At 43.4% G+C, this 19,964-nt stretch overlaps 1 protein-coding gene and 1 long non-coding RNA gene across 2 annotated transcripts in view; one reads left to right on the top strand and one right to left on the bottom strand.

The window, feature by feature from the left end:
- IQSEC1 (IQ motif and Sec7 domain 1) overlaps window positions 1–19,964 on the bottom strand; it is a 321,727-nt gene that overhangs the window by 247,837 nt on the left and 53,926 nt on the right. The window lies entirely within an intron of this gene.
- LOC109311354 overlaps window positions 1–19,964 on the top strand; it is a 48,355-nt gene that overhangs the window by 9,912 nt on the left and 18,479 nt on the right. Inside the window, exon 2 of the long non-coding RNA XR_002101487.1 lies at window positions 14,705–14,815. This is a non-coding gene — a long non-coding RNA (uncharacterized LOC109311354). The remainder of the gene's footprint in view (window positions 1–14,704; window positions 14,816–19,964) is intronic.

Raw genomic sequence — 19,964 nt, 5'->3', positions numbered from 1 at the left:
CTCTGGGTGCGGCCCGCCAGCCAGTTGGCAACTCATTTGATTGTGCAGGTGTTGACACCACAGTTCCCCAGATTTTTAATGAGAATAGGGTGAGAGATGGTGTTGAAGGCCTTCTGAAACTCCAGGAAGACCATGTCCACTGCTACCCCTGCATCTAAGGATTTGGTGACCTGGTTGTAGAAGGCCACCAGGCTGGTCTGACAGGACCTGCCTCTAATGAACCCGTGTTGGTTGCCTCTAAGCATAATCTCTCCTGCTGGCCCCTCGTGGACATGCGCCAGAATAATTCTCTCAAAAATCTTACCCAGGATTGAGATAAGACTAACTGGCCTACAGTTTCCTGGGTCCTCCTTCCTCCCTTTTTTGAAGATGGGAACCACATTGGCCCTCTTCCAGTCCTCTGGCACCACACCAGAACACCATGAGCGCTCGTAAAGCCGTGCCAAGGGTCCCACAGTGACCTCAGCTAATTCCCTCAGCACTTTGGGGTGGAGATCATCCGGACCAGCTGATTTAAATACATCCAGTCCCTCCAGAAGTTCTCTGACTAGATCCTCACTGACCCTTGGCCTAGGTGCGCCTCCCCCAGCCCCTAGGGGCACCCAGTGGGGGGGGCTGATCCAGTCCCTGCTCAGGAAAATGGAAGCAAAGAAGTCACTAAATAAGTTAGCTTTCTCGTCTGGTGTGATGACCAAATTTCCCAGTGTGTCTTGCAGAGGCCCCACGTTAGCCAGTACCTTCTTTTTGCCCCCTAGGTATTTAAAAAAGGACTTCTTGTTGTCCTTGATCTGGGAAGCTAGTCCCAGTTCCATCTCCGCCTTGGCCTTCCTGACTGCCCCCCGTGCAACCCCCAGCAACCGCAGTATAATCCTCCCTGGTGATGGCCCCTCCCTTCCATTGGGTGTGCGCCTCCCTTTTAGCTAGAAGACATTCCTGGATACTTTTGGTAAGCCATGGGGGCTTTTGCGCCCTCCATCATTTGATCCATGTTGAGATTACCTCCTTTTGGGCTTGGAGGATCATCTCCTTAAGAAGCGACCACTCTTCTTGGACATCTGGCTTCCTTCCCCTCTGGGACCTCAGTGCTTCCCCAACTATTCTCCTCATCTCATTGAAGTTTGCCCTCCTGAAATCTAGGGCTGCTGTCTTGCTGTAGGCCTTTGCCACCTTGCGCTGGATGGTGAATTCCAGCAGGCGACGATCACTGTCGCCCAGGTGGTCAAACACCCGCAGTCCCCTCACCAGGTCGTCACTCGTGGCCAGCACCAGGTCCAACAAGGCATCTCCCCTGGTGGGACTGTGCACCTCCTGGGTTAGATGGAGGTCTACAGTATCTTTAAAACTGTTATTTGTAATGAGTGGTCACATTTAGCACATTTTATTTAAACTTGTTCCTTTTTACTTTTTATTGTGTAATTCTTCCAATTTGAAGAATTTTTAAAAACTGTACAATTAAAATTGAATTTTTGTTATATTACCTTCAGTCTCTGACTTTAGCCTTTTATTAACTTTCTAGAAAACAAGGCGTTTGCAGAGCATTTTCACACTTTCTTCTTTCATTTTTTCAATGATTTACTAGAACATTTGGTCTGTGGTGTCTAATGGATGGTTAAGCTGTAACAACTCATCCAAACCCCATTTCTATTATGAAAACCAGACTGTTTTTGAAGTCTGGGTAAGGGGCATCTCTCCTCACCCTTTAACAATCTAAACTAGGCAAATTGTGCTACTTCCAATAGACCCTCTATAGCACTTGCAACTTCTGACAGTCTCTCTCATGAGTCTTTTACTTGACTCTTTCCACTCCACCACTCACTTTACCTTGGAAAGTTATCAGAGGAAAACCAGAAAGCCATCAATTCCTCTGTTGGGTCCACAGCCAAATATACAATTAAAATTTAAAAGCCTATTGGTTGCATTTATGAGTGCAGTAGGCACCATGATAGTGAAAGAACCACCTTACAAGTGACATGCTCTGGGGATAGCTAAAGGGCAGGTAGCTTAAATTCCAAATCTGTGAGTCTCAGCATAGACATCTTCACTGAATCCTGGGATGAAGTCTTTTGCTTTGGAAAAAAAATAAAAGTGGAGTGCAGGCTGGGAGAATGGAAGACAGAAGTTGTATTGATGATGGGATCCATCTTCTATTTTGAGACAGCAGGGGAAGAAAATACTTTGGAAACAGAACAGTCTGGCTGGCTTTTTAGATACTATAGTGAAAGTGAGAGTGATGGAACAGCACTGAATATTTGGAGAAGAAAAATACAAAAATAAACTCAGAGCTTTGGTTGCTCATCTGAAACTAGACTTGCCATCACTTCTCTTTAGGATAAGGAGAATCAACTGCCTTGTAGTTATCAATAGTGCCTTACATTTATTCAGCATCATTTGTGAAAAATTACCAAACTGCTTCACAGATATAAAATCTCCCAGATTTTTGTGGGGGATGTTTAATCATTTTGCCAAGGATGACGAGACTAAAGCATAGCAAGGTCCCTCAGCCTCTCCAAAGTAAGAGAATAATGTACAGGCTTGGCTACAATTAAGAAATACTGAAATCTTTCTGCCACACAGCAAGTGGCAGTATGCCAAGGTAGACACAGGGCAGTGAAGCAATTCGAGTCTTATTCTGGAGTCTGAGTAACCCAGTGAAGTAGGTATCTGAAGCAGTGGGGCTCAGTCTTTTGGTCCTACATGCCAAAGTGATATGGGTCCACTCTGCAGGCTAGATTGGGCTCTGCATATCGGGATTGGACTCAGTGCTGCCTCTGCCTGTCCCACTTGTGCTGCTCTGTGCCACCTTGCTCAGCCCTGCACTGCCCCTCCCTGACTCACAGTAGCTGGCCCTGCACTGTCCCATGCTGCTTTGATCGGCTCTGGTCAACTTGGCACGACCCCTCGCTCTCCTGATTGGCCCAGTGTGTTAAATCTAGCACACAGGGTCATACTATCTGGCCAGTGGGACTCACCCTGCCCTCCCACAGAGTCTGGAAATACGACAGCAGGAAGTAGCAGTGAGCTGCCACTGCTCCCCTGCCACCAAAGTTTTGGACCTGTGGGAAGCTCTGAAGGCTGGACAGCATAGCTCCGCAGGCCACCAGTTGAACAACCCTGTCTAAAGGATAGATCACCCAGGGTAACCTTGCTGTGAAGATGCATCGCTAACAGTCATTACTTGTTTCCTCCTTCAAAATATGCAACTTAAAAGGTGCACAGAAGGGACCACGACAACAAAAACAGTTATATAGTTTTCTTTAGAGATGTACCAATATATCTGTTGCCTCAGATTGGCACTGATAAAAGGGCAAATGACATTATTGGCTAGTGGCCTTTTTTGGCTGTTGTAGCTGATAATGTTTACCCATAATTATACCTTCTGGCTGGGGCTCTGGACACCTGAGTTCCCTCTCCCCCACAGGGCTAGCCCCCTGGATGCCTGAGCTCCCTTGGAAAATGGCATATTTCCCCTTGCATGTGGACAGCATTTCAGCCTGCAAGGGGTCCTGCTTGGAGCCGCTGGGAGTGAGACAAAGGGCGCTGTGTGTATGTGCACAGCACACATGTTGCCAGGAATACAGCTAGGCAGCATGGAAAGCAGCTCCCTGCAGGTAAGTCTATGGAAGGGAAGGTGTATGTGGGGTGTAAATCAAGGCCCCTATGGTAAGGTAGGCAGCGGGGTAGGGGCTGGGGGGCACTGCCCAGCCAGGATAGTGCATGGGACCTGCGGTGGGATGCAGTCATGGGCGGCTCGTCCAAAGGCTGTGGGGGGCCAGCTCCCCACCACTGCACACCCCCCTGGGGAAGCATGCCTAAATTTGTGCGCAGGACAGATGCAGGCAGCTCGCTGTGGGCTCAGGGCTCTCCACTCTGCTGCCTTTCCCTTGGGAGTCCCACACTGGCTGCATACCCTCTGCCTACCTGGCAGCACTGGGGGGGCAGCAAGTTGTGGGGCACACATTGTGGAGAGTCCTGAGCCCACAGTGAGCAGCCTGCATCCACCCTCTGCTTAAAAGTATCCCTGTGCTTAAAAATGGTGGCAGCAGCACTTAAACTAAATCTCATTTAATGAGCTTTAGTTCAAGCACCTCCACCACCGTTTTTAAGCACCAAGGTGCTGATACATGTGATGCAGGAGGCTGCTGGAGCACATAAAAGAAAAGGTTTATTTAATGTCAGTACTTCAAATGCTTTGCATTTTAAAATAAATTGGTTATCGGCTCAGCCAATATAGTTGGTTAATAACTGGCTATCGGTATCTGCCAAGAAAATCTTTATCAGTGCACCCCTAGTTTTCGTTCTACTTTTACAAAATATCCAAGATTTAAGTTCACCTACTCCTCGTCATTACCTGTACATTATAGTCTATTTTATTACTAAAAAGACGGAAATAATCTCTCTCTCACCTTCACACTTTAAGTTCCAATACTAAGCCACAAAGGACAAGAGCAACAAAAAAATGCATCTAGAAGGCTAGTAGCATTGTTAGCCTCATTTACAAGAGGACACCCGTGTCCACACAGGTATTTAACATGACTTATGTCAAGTGAATTGCCTTCATACTTGTCATTGATTCACTTTAACTTTCTGGAGTGTAAAGAAGAATTTGCTCACTTTAAAAGTATGTTTGCTGTTTTATAATATTTTGGTCCTTAAGATATTTTATTTGTGGGTATCATCACATCATTTTCCCTGCCAAAATAAGGAGAATTCTTCAAAACGTACTGTAAGTATTGATACATATTGAGAGATGGTAAAAGGTGTGGAGGGTGGGGGAGAGTTTTTATCCTCTCAGCTGTTCTTCAGTTACATCAACTTTGCCAAATATTAACCTCCCAAGGGAGCTTTGCTGCAGACGTTATGACTCACAGCCTTGTTCTGGATGAAGTCACTGTCAAGTGAAAGCATACTATTTGTTCCTAGCAACATATATGGTAAATTGTAGACACAATTTCAAGACAAAACTTTAGTTACTTTTCCATCTAGTTTCCATTGCTGTGTTCAAAACAGATAGTAAAAGGAACTTATTATTTAAAGTAAGCAGAAAGATAATAATATGAATGACATTAATCTCTAAAAGCAAAGGACGTTCTCTAGTCTTCTGGACTACATATAGTGTAAATAAAATATGCAGACTGAGTAATCTTTTCCTTTGGAGACTCATTGTGACTATGATTTGTCTTTTAGGTTAGTTCATGGTTATTGTTTCATGGGTGTGCATTATCATATAGCACATAACTTATCTAGGTATTTTTTCTTGACCATACCACTTTCTTTTATAATGGAAATAGAATGCAAATGCTGCATTCCTTTTGCAGTGTTGTAGAATAGCAGGCAATGGTGGGGTCATTATCCATGTTTTCATGCTGCTGTTTGCTTACACAGTCTTATTTCTTTATATAATAGCCAAGTTGTCATGCATGTATGAGCCTACATAACATTGTCTTAAACTATTAGTACCACTGTTTAGGTACCGCCAATAAGGACTGTAGCTCCATAATAGCCAACGAAGCATGTTTTTAAACAAAGAAAAAATCTAGAGAACAACCACCATCTAGAATCATCTAGAGCATCTGTGCCTTCCTTTCAAACTGCATCTAAATTAAAGCTAATTACTCCTTTAATGGCTTCATGTCCTATAAATTTAGTGTTAGCAGAGCCTGAGTAGGAAAACAGCAAAGAGCTAAAGGTGCCGAGTTCTGTAAGATATTAAGGGTAGCTATTTTTAGTGGCTACTCTTTCAGTGACTTACGTTGCTAAACATTTGTTTAGTTAGTTATATGCCACCTATACTTAACGCACCAATTTAGGAAAATATTTGAAAATAAGAAAAATCCTGAAATACAGGCATGCTCTTCAAAATGTCTTGAATTGGGACTGGATTTAAGCTTATGCTTTGGTCTATTCTGAATCAGGACCTAAAAGAAAGTCAGAATTACCAGTCCTAGCTGGAGATGGTCAGAAATATAATTTTAATTAATGCCTGCTTTCCGGAATTTTATGAGGAGTAAAACTTGAGTCTCACCCATCCCACCTCCTGTCAAAGCTAAAAACAAACATTGTTTAAAAGGACTCTGAGCGTTCTAAAATGGGGATTTCTGCTTGTTTAGATTTAGTGGCCAGACGTTTTGTCGGTCTATTGCTACTTAAAAATTAAACATGAACTGAAAAATATAAATCTAAGTTTTGGTCAAGCAACCGGATTAAGTTGCAGTGCTCTGAAGTTTCTCTAGCTGGTATTACGTATATTATATAAGAATCTGCTACCAAGAACAACCTGAAAAAAGTTGGGGAGCTAACCCTTGTCACCACGAATGACAGATTTTATCATCTTATGCTGTATCTTTAATACAGCGCTAATGGTAACATTTCACACTAGGACTATCACATATCAGCTGGTAGAAGCACCTTAGGATGTACCACTGAATTGGCTAAAAGTAAAGAGAACCTTTATTTTCACATTCTAAATCTGAAGTCATATGGTTCTACAATTCCTCATCATAATCCTCTGATTAAACATGACACATTCATCCTCAAATACCCATGAAAATCAGGGGTGAGTTGTTCATTTTTCCAAAATTCCTTGCTTAATTCTTCACTAAATCCTTCCATTTTCTGAAAAAAAATGCCTATGTACAGACAGTCATTTTGGGATTAATGTCATTACTCAAAAACAAGGGCTTATTTTTTATATCCTTGAAACAAGAGAACAAAAAATTTGTATGTAAAGACACAGAGCCCATGGAATAACATTTCTAACCAGGATTTTACACATTATTTTTGGGCAGGTGTAAAAAAATGTTTCTATCAATCCAAAAGCTATTGGGCAAGCTTACAGTGCAGACTCAGAACATAATATTCATAGATGCTAGGGTTGGAAGAGACCTCAATGGATCTTCAAGTCTGACCCCCTGCCCATGGGCGACTGGTGCAGCCTTACTCAGGGAGGGCACATACCCCCCTTGCAACCTGTCCCACCGACTGGGGTGGGGGGGTCCCCCACAGGCAATCCTGCTAACTGGGAGGGTCCCCTGCAGGAAATCTTGTGGTGTGTGTGTGGGGGTGTCCCCCCAGGGGATCCCACGACAGCTGATCATTGCGGCCAATCACTACACTCACTGCAGCCGCTTCCAGGAGTGGCTGCTGCTGCTTCTGGGAGCAAGCCACTCTCAAAAGCGGCTGCAGCGAGTGCAACAATTGGCTGGTGCTTGCAGGGAGGGCACCGGGGTTCCTGCCTGCCCCCCTGCCCATCACCTAAATGACCACAGCCATCAGGAGGTGTACTGGCATTCCCAGGGGTTACACATGCACCCCCTACACATTGCCACTACCCCTGCCAGTGGCAGGAAAAAGTGCTGGGATCATGTGACCCCAGCCAGGTGCTTGTCCAGTCTCCTCTTGAAGACCCCCAAGGTAGGGGACAGCACCACCTCCCTTGGAAGCCCGAGTGCTTTCCATGCCCTCATCCAAGTCACTGATGAAGATATTGAACAGTACCAGCCCATGGACTGAGCCTTAGGGGACCCCACTGCCCACATCTTTCAAGGTCAACACCCACCCATCCACCACCACTCTCAGGTATGACCCTTAAGCCAATTTGCCACACACGACTGTGTAATCTTCTATGGCACAGCCATTCAATTTGTTTATAAGAATAAAATGGGATACCATGTCAAAGGACTCCTTAAAGTCCAAGTAGATGGCATCTACCTCAACTCCTGCATCTAAGCATTTAGTGACCTGGTCATAGAAAGAAACAAGGTTACTCAGGCAGAAATCTACCTGCTATGAACCCATGCTGGATGCCCTGCAGCATTATATTACCTGCTGGACTCCTAAAAATGTGATTCTTGATAATTTTTTCAAGGGTTTTCCCAAGGATAGAGGTGAAACTAACTGATTTATAGTTACCCGGATCCTCCTTCCTCCCCTTCTTGAAAATAGGGACCATATTGGCCCTTTTCCAGTCCTCTGGGACCTCACCTGAGCACCACGAGTGCTTAAACTGTCATACCAAGAGCAGTGGTAGGGCCACAAGGTAGCCCACCTGCAGGCTTCCAGTGGCTGCAGCAGTGGTAGAGAGAGGCACATGTGCAGTGGTGAAAAGGGGAGTGGGGCTGGGGGAGGGACCAGAGCTGCACAGCCAGGGTGGGGTGCAAGACTGCAAGGGGGGGAGGGTGGCCTGTGCAGGGCGGGGCAGGGCAGACTTTCACTGTAGGCTGGGGCCAGGACTGTGCCGGGCTCTTCTCAGGAGGGGGAGATTCTGGGCTGAGCTGCACTCAGGGTGGTCAACAGTGGCGCTGGGAGAGGAACTCTGGGGAGGGGCAGCAGCCACCCCAAAATTCACCATAGTCCCCCAATCTCCCCCCACTCCCAGCACCACTGCCACCCACCCTGAGGACATGGGCCCAACCCCCCCCGGATGAGCCCAGGACAGCCCTAGCCCCATCCCACAGTGGCAGCCTGCTCTGGCCCATGCAGATCCAGAAGCACATGCCCCCATGACCTCCCAGGGCACATGCAGCAACGGGAGCCACCACCCCTGCTCCCCAGACAAGCCATGGCTCCATCCCATGCCCACCCCAGCTGGGCAGCACCTGCCCCAGCCCCAGCCCCACTCCTCCCCACCCCACAGCCCTTCCTCTGCAGACTTACCTGCTGGGGCGACACGTGCACACTCAGCATCCCCAGTTTTTTTTTCTCCGTCTGCCTATGCCTGGCCCCTTCCATGCCATCTGCCCCGAGGCATGTATGCCAAGCAAAAAGCTTTCACGTACCACTTTGACACTTGCAGTGGGGGCTGCTGACCCCTGTGCTAAATGCTCTCATATTATACAGTTACATCTTTTGAAACAAAGATAATCTTCCTATTATATTAAAACTTGTTACATTCAGTTGTGACTACTCCAGAGAGATAATAAAAATCAATTGTGGTCCTGGGGCTGGGAACCACAATCCACTGATTGGGGGTCCTACCCCAGGACTGCATAGGAGTCTCCAACCAGCTCTGGTAGGTTCCCAGGCTGAGACTAAAAATCAGCTGTTTTTTGGTCACAGCCCCAGGCTGGCACTGGAGTCTTGGGTCGTGTGTAGATGAAATGAGGGGCATGTGTGCATGATACTTTAAAGTGGGCTAAATGCTTTTGCACCACTTTAATGGTGTCAGTATTTGCACACCTTGGCAGCATATTGCGCATTAATTCGGCAGCATAATGCTCCTTAAATGACTTGAGCACAGCAAAACTAAAACTCCAAGAAGGAGTTTTAGTTGCTGCCCCTATAGCCACGGAGCAAAGCACTGGTTTCTGTGCAGCTCAGGGGCTCTGCAGGAAGCCCTGCAGCAGCCTGGGGAGGGAGGCTCTGCCCGAGAAAAGCGGCGAGCCTGATTACCCCCCCTGGGATGGTACTGGAGTCTTGAATAGACTCCAGTGAAATTCCGGGGCAAAGCTCCATAGCAGAGGGGTGTCGTTCAAGGCTCTGCTACAGTATGGAGGCTAAGAGCTTGATAAACAACTGTTGGGCTCCCAGCCCCTCTCCCCCCCAACCCCAATGGCTCAGAGCCTTGTAGCTTCAAGGCTCCAGTGCAGTGCGGGGGCTAAAAGCAACACTGGTATCCAGTCTCCAAATGGCACGGGAACCAGTTCAAGACTTCCATGCAGTGCGAAGGCTAGAACCAACTCCCATGCTGTGCCAGTGTCACTCCCAGGCGCTTGCTGCATCAGAATTTGAATTGGTTCCTGTACAGTCTTAGTGCTGAGACCAGCTGAACTTCAAGTCAAGACTCCTGTGCAGTTCTACAATCTATAATTAAATTGTAGTAAGCATTAATGTGCAACTGCTCAGAACCTTCTCAGCTCTATTAATGCTTACTGTGGCCTAAATGTAACATGTGCTAAGTGTAATGTGTAAGAAGGCCCCAAGCTTCCATGTTGACAAAAGGTGTGTGTTAGTGAATTCTTATGCAGTACTGTGACCATGTAAATTTTGACTGACTAACAGCCACTAAGCTGCACAACTTGATTACTGAATTTGAAACAGCAAGCCAGTGTGTTATTAACCTGACAAAAAACATAGCGTAATACTGCTGAGTAATACAAATCTGAAAATCGCATTATACTATGGCCAAATGTTCCACAGTGGAAAGAGGTTAGTAATGTAGCCTGTACCACACTGCTTGCTCAGCTGTACTCCTGAGAGTCAGGTGCACAAGGGTGTGTGCGCACCAAGCAGAGTACTCGTGGCTGAATAGCATGTCTTAGAGCCTTCTGCCAAAATAGGACAGCATGGCTAACATGAGGAAAAGAACAATATGTTCTGCAATGTTTGTAACTCCTGTTTTAAACAAGAACTGATGCTAATAGCACTCAGAGCTGGACACAGGCAATGCCAAACTGGGAGGCTGCCTAGGGTCCAGACAGAAAGGGAGCTCAAAAATGCCCCCCCCCCAATTGTCAGATTATTATTATCATTATCTCTGGCGAAGTGGGGCCCAATACTAAAAGTTCACCCAGGGCCACCAAGAGTCTAAATATGCTACTGATAGTACTACTTCCACATGGAGAGGGAGGGATGAGGATTTCACCTTGCTTCCCTAAGTCGATCATCACTGGGCTTGCTAGCCAGGCCCCACACCTAAATCTCAAGGGAGCATTATGTGTAGGCCTGAATCCTCCTCTTTTACATACGCTACCTAGTGGCACCCATAATGTTTCTGCCAAATATCTTTGTGTTGAGCACCATATAATGGAAATGTTAATCAAAATTCCATTTTGGGTAACTTAATTTAAATTAAAGACCTATGCCTCCCCCTCCCCACCCAATTCCCCAGTCTTTGGCTGCAGTCCAAGAACATTTTACATATATTTTAAATCACTAATGAAGAATAATTAAAAGTCGCAAGAAAATGAGGCATGCGTTTACCTTCATTATTCATTCTGGGCAACTTGCTTTTCACACACTTTTTTCACCCTGGTTTAAAAAGCAACGCTTAATTCCTCATTAAGCTCTTCTATTTTCTGACAAAAATGTGAGAAAGTTGAGAGTTTCCTTAGTTTTTTTTTTCTCTATTTTGAATGCCTATGGACCCTGTCCTGCAACTGAGCCTGTCTTGGTGAACCTTCTAGGTTTGGAGCCTAAATGCACAAATATATGACCTGTATAGAAGTGAATCCAGGACTCTCAGCTACCAAGGGACACAAGGCAACTCTAGGGTAGCTTGCTTGAAAACTGAAAATTAGCCAAGAACCCACCCAAGACAAAGTTATATTTAGATATATATTACTGTCTACCTTACTGTCAGGCTGCATTTCTAACACATCATTGTTTCCTAGCACAAAAGGAAGACATCACAATAGGCTGGGAAAACAGTACCAGGTTTAGTTGGCAGATGCAAGAGGATAGAGATATAATAAGTCCTATTTCATTTGTGCATGACAAAATCTCCTGAAGCATATGACTAATTTTGGAAGCTTTCTGCTTAGATACAAAACTTGTAAAAAAGCAAAAACAAAAAGAAACCAGAACAACAACAAAACCAACAAAAGGGGAATATAAAGCTATCTTCCCAAATATTTGCAGGATGCCAATCCTGAATTTGATCCCATCTCACAGAATTTTAAATGGGGGACGGAGGGACCCTAATTCATTGGAAAAGATCAGAATAGTTTCCTTCCCCAGCCTTTAATCACTGTGTGAAAAATTCAGCTGCAATTAGCATTTACTACAAAGCACTTTGTGGGCTGACAATAGACACAATACAGTGTACAGAATAAGGACAGAATGCTATTTTTTTTTTAATTATACCATTTTTTTAAAGAATCAAATAAGGAGCATTCTAATTTTTTTTACTTTGGATGATACCCAAGAAGAAAATTCAGCTGCATATATTTCATGTTTTTATTTTTTCCAGTTAGTAACTTATTCTGTACAGTGAGAAAACTGAAGTTTAGATGAAAAGCATGAGGATAAGTTCAGGGTACATGTTAAATGGAATTGCTTATTTTGCTGTTCCATTAACAGACAAGCTCAATGCATCTGACACCCAGTGCTATTCTTTATGATCACAACCCACCATCAATCACTTAAGCTCTCTGTCAGACCTGCCTCGGTGAAGTGCCACTGCTTTGAATGACTGTGATGTGTACTTTATTCTGGATCACAAAAGAAAGATGAACTGTGGTATTATTGAATATTGCTGCAAGAAAAAGTCTTATCTGCATTAAATACATTTCCATGACATTCCAATTACTCTCCTAACACTATTTATGCTCTATAATCCAAACAGCAGCAGCTTTTATGCTTGAGGAGAAAAATAATATAGATAACGGAAACTCATTTATTACTTCTGAGTTGATTTGACTTAACACAAATGTTAACAACAAACACCACCACCACTTTCCACATTTGCAGACACAAGACAAAAGTGGCTGATTGCTATGTCATACAAAGGAGCTTTATAACATTCAACACAAGTTTGCATTCATTTTCCTAATGCTCCCTTTCTCTCCTGACCACATTCTTACCTTCCAACAACTGAACAAAATAGCAAGTAAATGCACTGGTGACACGATGTGCAATCATTCAGTTCTGGGATGCAGAATAAATGTTTTCTTACCTTTTGTAAAAACCGTGAAGAGGCTGAAGACATAAAAACTGCCAATAATCCAAGCAGAAAGCCTTTAATTTCAGCATTTTCAAACTGTTCTGCTGCAGCAACTGTAGTCTGCAGTGCAATACTGTACTTCTTTTTATTGCGATTTGACCAACTCAAATCCAGCCCAATATGTTCCTCTCCTTATTGCTGCAGCATAAGTGCTTCTGATTGCTACCTCTATATGCAGCTACCCATCCACATGATACTGCACCTGCACAGTTACAGTACACTACTTCAATACAAAGAGCCAGCGGCACAAAGTGTAGAAATTCGTCGACACTGCTCTTTGATCCTGTTTTCAGCTTATCTTTCCAAAAGTCTCTAAAATAACAAGATAGCTGTTATTACACAGAAATCCCACTTCTCTTTTCTATTTTAGGCCATTCTGAAAGCCCTCTGTACAAACAACTAACACGTATTCCAGTTAGAATTTGTGAATGGCCCTTGAAAACCATCCTTGAAACTCACAACCTTTAGGAAACTGCAAGCAATTATCTCAGTCAGATCAGAGTATAACCACCCTATAATCACAGTACTGCTAAGATCTCATCACATGGCAACTCCTCCGTTTCCTAAGCAAGCAGCGAATAACTCTTTTAGTTAGCTCCTCTGGTGTGAATCACATCTGCTCCATTGTCTGCCAGCACCTATGAAAAATGTGGGCTTCCTTATGACAAGAAAAAAAATGACAAGCAAAAGTGTGGACCCTCCCCACTCACAAAATAAATTATGCTTATCTTATTCCCAACACACTTTGCCAGTTAGGTCTGTGTGAAGAAAAACTAATCATCTGAACCACATGGTGCACAGTGCAGCAAGCTCTCAGCTATAAAAGCCACAAGATAAAGCCTCGCTGAGATAGGCTGATTCTAGTTGCTAGGGCAACAGGAACACATTGATAAAATCTAAAATGGAACCTTGATGACAGTTTTTCATTGGCTTGCAGGGAAATAATGTCTCTGTAACAAGCATTGCACAGGCACTCATAGCAACTTCATCAGCTGAGAGTGAATTTGGGGCCAGACTAATGAACAACAGTACAAAATAACAGCTACTCATCGTCTTTTAGTCACCGTGTAAATCCCAAACCATTTTCATTCTGAATAGAGCACAGAAGCAATTAGCTGAGAGCTGCTTAAAGAAAAGAAATCTAAATATTAGTGGCATTTTCTATTTAAATCCTCTGGCTTGAACAGACATGATAAAAGCAGCTTACATTTTCTGCCTTTTTGAAACATCAAGTAATTTGAACTCTTATCTTTTAAGAGTCAATATAGGGCCCAATATTCTGTTACCCTTTTTCACACTGAGTACTAGTGTACTCACAAACAGTTACACTGATTTCCATTAAGAAAGACATTTCAGCAGGAATGATGATGGCACAAATGGGGCACATAGTTCTTGGGGGTGAGAGCAGGAAGCGGGGGGGCCTTGCAGAAACCTCTGTCATGACATTCATTACTAAGGAAAACAAATGTTTTGTTGAAAAGACCCTGAATGTGACCTTACTTCTTACATCCAGACTGCTGTTATTTATTCTTCTAATAACTTTGGTTTTGTTGTTAGGAGAAACAGGCATGTTGTAGACTTCTTGCTTTGTAAAGCTGTTTGAAAGTCATCAGCGATGTAGGTTTATAATATTTTTAATGTAATAAAAGTGAATTAAACTTTTACTAAATCTTTTTTGAAAATGGATCTTTGGAGGTACAGAAAATATTTCCCGTGACCTTTTATTTAACATGGTTCAAAAAAGGTTTGGAGCTCTAAAATTAAGTCATGCCTCCATGAAGTACATCCAACTGACCACACGCCTGGATAATCAAGTATATTTAAAGATTCAGTTTTGGTTTCTGATTTTATTCATGTTCTTCATTTCTATGGGGCTAAATTAGTAACACAACATTGTCTGGAAAACAGTTTGTGTAAGTTTATTTTGAAAGTCACTGTGTATAAATGAGTAATAATATGCTGTTTAATTAACAATGAAAAGCACAAATAATAAAAAAATTGTTTTAATGAAAGCTTCTATGAGCAGGTTTGTGTTGTCATTTACAGCCGGCAACTCTTCACGAGAGATGTGCAACCAGGAAGCAGGCACGGGAAGCATAAACAGAAGACAGCAGAGCACAGATTTCAGAGGACGGTATGAACAGGATGTGCATTCCAGTTAAGTTTCTTTTAAAGGAATCCTAGAATTTCCCTCCCTCCCAGTGTTTATTCATTAGAGTTTGTTTGACAGCAACAATATGCATGGTACCCCTGAAATTACTTTTGAAACAGCATGGTTAGATTTGAAAGCAGACTCTCTAGCAATATTAGAGAAACCAAATCCTGGGATTCTTACTGAAATCAAGTTCCAGCTCAGTTTATTCAACTTCCTCCAAAGCAGATGGTTAGGTAGTCAACGTTAGAGAAAATTAAGGCTTAACTTTCTATAGGGAACTTTTCTATACCAGATTTTCAAAATTCAGTTAGCAAAATTGGCTCTCATGTTGCATGGGAATTTTGCCTGAGGAAGGACACAGCTAAACTACAACAATATTTGAGCTCCTTATTGCAGTAGCCAAACTATTCCCAGCTGTTAGTTCACAGACTTCAGTTGAACTGGAACACAGCAAGGAGTGGTGATGTAAAAGGAACAGCATTTGGCCTTATATTGCTATAAGAACGAAAGCACTGAAGGAAATGATTGTAAATGTTATTCAACTAAAACAAATTTGCAAAATCAAACAAACAACCCTCCCACTCCTCCCCTTACCTCCCCCTCCCACCAAAAAAAAAAATCATTAACATTTATCTTTGGTGCTCATCAGAATTTTAACTTTTTTTTTGGTAAAGCTTGACAGCACTATACAAAACAACCTTGCCTGACCAAAAAAAAAAAAGGAAGGTGGGGGGTGGAGGGGAGGGAATGCCACAGAGACTTCTGAGCTGGCAGGAGACCACCTCCTGAAATGACAGGGCTTTCAGAATATATTTCCATTTTTTTTGCTCACATAGCAATAACTTTGAGAAGAAATTACTATATTTATCACCTTGATTATTTATTTTTAAATCCTGGAATTTCTGAGAGTAATTTCTGCTAGAATTTCTGTTTGTGAATTTCCTGACAGCAACTAATGCTGATTATATTGTAATGTATGCAAAGAAAATGCTAATTAGGACGTTGTAAATGAAAACCGCTATGTTCTCAATGTGCTCTTCATCTTTCCTTTTCTTCCCCCTAACCCCCGGGAAAGAAGCAACTAAAAACATTAAGCTTCAACTCACGCTCATCCTGACCATAAAACTGGTTCTTTGAAAGAGATTTTACTGCTACCTTCTTTGTCTTAGGCCTAACCACAAAGTAATTTGGGGACGTAGTGAAGCTTCAGCATTGTAACACTAAGTGCAGTATACTTCAAGGATCTTTGTATTTACTTATGGTTTCACTGAACAGAGGCAGCTCAGGAAGCAAGTGCTGAGTACTTCAACAGGCTGTTCTAGGGCAGCCATTAAAAATGGCAAAGTGAAAATGCACAGTACAAAATCCTCCTTTAGGGACAGTTGTCTTGACAATCCACAGAGCAGTGAAGCTGTACTAAAACATACTGCCAATCAGAGATCGCAGTGTAGAATAAATACAGCATAAGCTTAGAGCCACCTGTACTTGCTAGCATACTGATATCTCAGTCTTGAAAGACTCATGAAAATTAACAAGCCCAGCTACCAAATCTGTGTAGCACTTGATAGAAAGAAAATACATGACAAATTATTTTGTTTCTATTAAAGAAACGGTTGTGCCTAAAATCCAGTGATATTTTCTAACCCAACAAAAGTAAATGCCCCCGCCAGGTTAAGTGACAGGGTATAGTTTTGCAAACCTTCAAAAAGAGATCTCTATTTTACCTAAATCCTTGCTTTCCAAAAACAAATATTTACTCTCAACAGCTGCAAGAATAGTGCTAGTAGTCTTGTTTTAAAGCTGGAGAAGGAAAATGTTTCTTGGGGGTCACTTAGTGTCACAGACTGTATTTATCAACTCTGAGTGAGGCTGAACATGGGAAAGTGAGGATAGCACTCTGGATGGCAGGCCGAGCCTATATATGTAGGCTGCTGGAAGGGCAAAGCCCCAGGTAGCTGAACATATCCTGTGATGGGGTCACATGTGCCCAGCGCCATTACACAGCAGTCATAAATAATTTACACTTACTATATATGGAAAAGAGTACCCTCTCAGAATTCAGGCCGTTTCTTCGGGCAGTATACAGGAAGATTTTTGAAGTAGCTTGTAGAAAGCATAGAAGGAAAGGTGTTTTTCCTGTTAAAATATTTCTATTCCTGTTCTAAAATAAATAATGCTTTCCTACCTCATAGGGATATCACAAGGCTTGTGGGGTGGCAAGGGGTCTGGTGATGAACATTATAGACAAGTATGTTAATTAAGGAAGAAACATCAAGTTTGCCTTTTTAATTTAGCATTTAATAGGAAACACTGCATCTCAAAATGCATATATATTTTTTTCCAAACATTTCCAGTATGGGCTTTATTTTATCTCATGCACATGTAAATTTAGCTTGATACTATCTTTCATCCCTATTTAGTAAACCACCAAAACTGTGTGAGGTAAAACAGTAGGAAATTCATTGTAATGATTGTGTTTTGCACAGATCTTCTCTCTGTAGTGGATCCAGGAATGGGGCAAGGAGGATGCACCTCATACACTTTGACTGTGCTGCGCTGCACATGTGCCATGAGCTCTGAGCTAACTGCCTAGTGGCACTGCTCTTACCAGAGAGTTCACCAGCTGATTGGGGCAATGGCTCTGGCCATGCACAGCTCCAGAGCCCAAGGAGGTTAACGCTGCTGCTGTTTGCTCTCCCCTTTCTCACTGAATTCAGCAGTAGGGGAAAGGAGGGGAAAAGTGGAAGTGGCAGCACTCACTATCTGGGCTTTGGAGCTGCATGAGAGCAGGAGCTCCAGCCAGAACCTGCATGAAAGCTCATGGCTAAATTTACATGTGCCCCTCCCATCCTTCCTTGGAAAAAGTTGTTTAGGAAGAGCTTGAGCCAATGAGAGAGGCTGTTGTTTTGCTGATGGGGTGATAAATGCTAACAACGCCCTGTGCAACTCAATGCTCTGTTATCAAGAGGGGGAGGGCATCATGCTGGGGCCTGGCCACGCCCCCGCTCTGCTCAGCTCTGTCGAATAGAAAAGAGGGCTGTGCTAGTGTTCCCCAGCTTCTAGCCTGAGCTACAGCAGGCATGTCCCAGCATTTCTTCAGTCCAGAGGGGATGTCTGTACAGTTACAAACCAGTTTAGCCTAGCCAGGTTAGACTAGCCTACAAAGATTGAATCAATTCAGGCTCAGGTGTTTTGAATGCCTGTCCCTAGCCCCAGGGTTCAGATGTGCAGACCTAAGACACAATATTAGGAAAACACAGTCTATCACATAATGATTGCAAGATGCCTGGAGGTTTGGGTAGGTTATTCTGAAGCATATAATAGAGGATAATGTATGCAAAATAATACTGACAGCATGTATATACCCTAAAAAACATACACACACACACACACACACACAACCCCTAAAATATAATACTGATAGACAAGGGGATCTGTCCCCAGGACTAGTATCGTTTAATTTATTAATTAGGACTAAGTACACACCTAGCAAAGTTGAATGGAGTTTTAGACACTCCAGCGGGCGTTTGGTTAAGATCCAGAATGACCTGTATAAATTGAAGAAATGGCCCACAATCCGTCAAATGAGATTCAACAAGGAAAAGTGCAAAGACCTGCATTTGGGACAGAATAATTGCATTAATCCAGATTGGCGGGCCCTGTAACTTGGGAATTACAGTAAGCCACAAACTGAATATGGGCCAACAGTGTGCTCTTGTCAAAAAACCACATACCGAGTTGTATTAACAAAAGTATCACTTGCAAGTCAAGGGAAGTGAATCTTCCATTCTTATCGGTAGTGGTGAGCAATGTTTCCTTTAAACTGTGTGGCATCCACAGCCGTGCAGGCATGTCTGGCAGCATGGCACGAGCACAGCTGCACATGCCATACAGCTTAGAGGGAACACTGCTAGTGAAGTCTCACCTCGAGTATTGTGTCCAGTTTTGGGCCCTAGGCTTCAGGAGGGATGTTGACAGTTTGCACAGAACAATGAAAATGATTATGGGCCTGAGAAACAAGACTTTGAGGAAAGACTGAGAGAGGCTTGAGAAAGCCCAGAGAAGTGCCAATTGTATGATTAGAGGCCTGAAGAGCAAGCCATACAAGGAAAGGCTGATGGATATGCGACTGTTCAGCCTACAAAAGAGAAGACTTCAAGGGGATTTGGTGGCAGATTACAAATATATCGAGGGAGAGCATCAGGAGCTTGGTGAACAATTGTTCACCAGAGTGCCCCAGGGGGAAAACCAGGAGCAATGGTCATAAACACCTAGAAGAAGTTTTTCCTATTGGATATAAGGAAAAACTTCATGGTTTGTGTGACCAGACTCTGAAATAGACTCCCAGCTGGGATGGTGCAGACACCTACCCTGGAGATCTTCAAAAGGAGACTGAACATACACCTTTCTGGGGTTATTTGACCCCAACAGTCTTTCCTGCCCAGAGCATGGTGGCTGAACCTGATGATCTCACAAGGTCCCTTCCAGCCCTAAACTTCTGTGAATCTTCTGTAAACTAGGGTTGTTTAGTCTGGAGAAGAGAAGACTGAGGGGGGATTTGATAAAAGTCTCCAAATACGTGAAGGGCAATTCTAGAAAGAAAGGATGGAAATTGGCTTTTCTCTGGGACCACATGGGATAGGACTATGAGCAATAGCTTCAAGTTGCAGCAGGACTAATTCTGGTTAACTATGAGGGTTGTTGTGCATTGGAACAAGCCACCTCAAGAAACTGTAGAATCTATACCTCTGGAAATTTGCAAGAGCACATTGGACAGACCCCTGGCTGAGCTGGTTTAGTCAGGGATGAACCTGCCTTGAGCAGGGGGCTGGACTAGATGACCTGATGAGGTCCCTTTCAGTCCTACTTTCCCATGATCCTATCGTAATATATACCAAGGGGCCTTCACAAGGAACATGAAAAAATTTTTAAAGGTAGTAGTGAATCTTCAGCGATAATGGACTCAATTCTGATTTTAGGTATAATCAGGTAACACGAGAGAAGCTTTTATGAAGTCAACGTAATTAATCCAATGTAGCTACAGGGAAACATCTTCATCAGTGACTTGGATGACGGGGTAGAAAGCACCCTGTTCAAGTTTGCTGATGACACTAAGATGTGGGGGGATGTGGGTGCACTAGAAGGGTGCAA

This window comes from Crocodylus porosus, unplaced genomic scaffold, assembly GCF_001723895.1.
Source record: "Crocodylus porosus isolate Cpor-Errol unplaced genomic scaffold, CroPor_comp1, whole genome shotgun sequence".
Classification (NCBI taxonomy): Eukaryota; Metazoa; Chordata; order Crocodylia; family Crocodylidae; genus Crocodylus; species Crocodylus porosus.
The sequence above is the reverse complement of the archived record's forward strand: the minus strand, read 5'-3'. Positions and strand labels throughout refer to the sequence as shown.